We start from the raw sequence: 2,500 nt of genomic DNA, 5'->3' as shown, positions 1-2,500 counted from the left end.
CTTGGGAAATGCTCTTTACTCATATTATTCTCTCGTCGTACTCAGATGTAAAATGAGTACCTGGCCGTTATCAGCATTACCTGTCTCTGTCGGAAGATTTGTAATATCGCCCAAAAGGCGTCTTGTCTCGTTCTACATGTTAGTATTGCTAATAGATTATGGATCCCTTGTCATGCGCTTTGAGCACTGTTAGTGGATATTATTGCACTATAAAATTGCCCAAGATGCAAAACACTTTGAGCGCATAAAGTGGATATTGCATTGTACAAGAGTTTAAGTTTGTTTTTTTAACCTATGTATTGTCTGTGTGAATTTTGCCGTGCCGGTCAGAATGACTTGGGTTCAAATCCGACCTTGTTCATTGAGTAATAGTTCTGGGTTGAGCGATGCGGTTCCCCACCTCCAATTGGTTGCAGAATCAAAACAAACAAACAAAAAAAAATTGAGATTTTATATAGCGCAATATCCAATAAATGTGCTCAAAGCGCTTTACAAGAGGTCCCTGACCAAAGCAAAAAGTAACATGTAGAACGTGACATGACGCCTGTTAGGCGATATTGCATTTTTTTTTCCTGACGGTGACAACGCTGTTAACGCCCAGGTACTCATTTTCACTTGAGTACGGTGAGAGAACGTGAGTAAAGAGACTTTTCCAAGGACTCAACTATGCGCCGAGCGAAGCTCGAACTCAGGACCTTCCGATCCGAAAGCGAGTGTCATACTACAAGACCATATTAGCCTCACCAAAACAAAATATGCTCTCACAGTACATACTACAAGACCATATTAGCCTCACAAAAACAAAATATGCTCTCACAGTACATACTACAAGACCATAAGCCTCACAAACAACAAATAGCTCTCACATACATACACAAGACCATATTAGCCTCACAAAAACAAATATCTTCACAGTACATACTACAAGACCATATTAGCCTCACAAAAACAAAATATGCTCTCACAGTACATACTACAAGACCATATTAGCCTCACAAAAACAAAATATGCTCTCACAGTACATACTACAAGACCATATTAGCCTCACAAAAACAAAATATGCTCTCACAGTACATACTACAAGACCATATTAGCCTCACAAACACAAAATATGCTCTCACAGTACATCAGAGCCACAAAAGCCAACCAATCTAAATTTAAACTTGTTTTCATTGTATTTCTTTCTTGTTTTGTTTTTGCCTTTATGTTGTTTTATTATTTTTTTTTTTTTTGTGGTGTGTGTGTGGGGGGGGGGGGGGGGGGGGGGGGGGGGGGGGGGGAGTTGTTTGTATGTTTTTTTTGTTTGTTTTCTTGTTTGTTTTGTTGTTATGTGTCTGTTTTTGTCTTTGTTTTGTTTTTATTCTGTTTTGTTTTTGTTTTGTTATTGTTTTGTTTTTCTTTTGTTTTGTTTTTGTTTTGTTTTTGTTTTGTTTTGTTTTTCTTTTGTTTTGTTTTTGTTTTGTTTTTCTTTTGTTTTGTTTTTGTTTTGTTTTTCTATTTGTTTTTGTTTTGTTTTGTTATTGTTTTGTTTTTCTTTTGTTTTTGTTTTGTTTTGTTTTTGGTATTGTTTTTGTTTTGTTTTTGTTTTGTTTTTGCTTTGTTTGCATCGATAAATAAACGAAAAAAGTTACTCGTTGCTATTTGGATAATTGGACACCGTCTCTCCTAAAAGGCATACTTCCATCCAAATCAAACGGACCCAGCTACCCAGTTGCTGAATGTAACAACACTCCCCCACCTCCGGTCAGAAAAAAAGACCACTGTCTTCCCCAAGGCCCTGAATTTATGAGGGCTAATGGGTATCTGAGTCTGTTTGACCCAAAGGATAGCAAGCAATTGCTATTGTCGTTTCACGCTATAGAAACCGGGAGAGACTCCTGTTCCAGGTTTGAGAGCTTTTGGCAAGATGAGGGTCATTTAAATCGATGGATAATTTGAAGGACGAGTTTTCTGGCCAAATTTTAAATATGGGTTTTATTTCCAGAGTAGCACCTCGTGGAATAGATAGTATGCGCTTGGCTAAGAAGCTCACAACATTGCCATCCGGAAGTATAACGGAACAACACACAAAACTGTGTGTAAACATGAACGTTATAGTCAGGTTAATACAATTCAGTGAGAATTACTCATAAACATGAATGGCAAAAAACAATAACAAAGACCTAAGTGACGTCATCTTCGAACTATATATAGATAGTTCGATGTTGAAGACACTCAGGTCTTTGTGTTGGTCCGTTATACTTCCGGATGGCAATGTTGTGAGCTTCTTAGCCAAGCGCATACTATCTACAGCTCGATCCATTCGGGTCTGCTTTGAATTAAAATGTATTGTATTGCGCTTTTAAAAAGCTCACACTTTACCTTCTTCTCCCCCTCCCCCCCCCCCCCCCCCCCCCCCCCACCTTTCCTTCCGTTAGTTGTATCGTGAGCTCCATCATCATTCTAAGCATCAATATTCCCACCACCTTTGGTATTGTGTCCATCTGGTTTATGGATTCAC

The 2,500-nt window shown here is 38.4% G+C and overlaps 1 protein-coding gene across 1 annotated transcript in view; it reads left to right on the top strand.

The window, feature by feature from the left end:
- LOC144969947 (proton channel OtopLc-like) overlaps positions 1–2,500 on the top strand; it is a 100,933-nt gene that overhangs the window by 871 nt on the left and 97,562 nt on the right. The gene's annotated exons all lie outside the window — the stretch shown is intronic.

Source organism: Berghia stephanieae, chromosome 4 (assembly GCF_034508935.2).
Source record: "Berghia stephanieae isolate SIO BIC M18660-M18661 chromosome 4, UCSD_Bste_1.3, whole genome shotgun sequence".
In the NCBI taxonomy this organism is placed as follows: Eukaryota; Metazoa; Mollusca; class Gastropoda; order Nudibranchia; family Aeolidiidae; genus Berghia; species Berghia stephanieae.
This window is presented reverse-complemented; position numbering and strand designations above follow the sequence as displayed.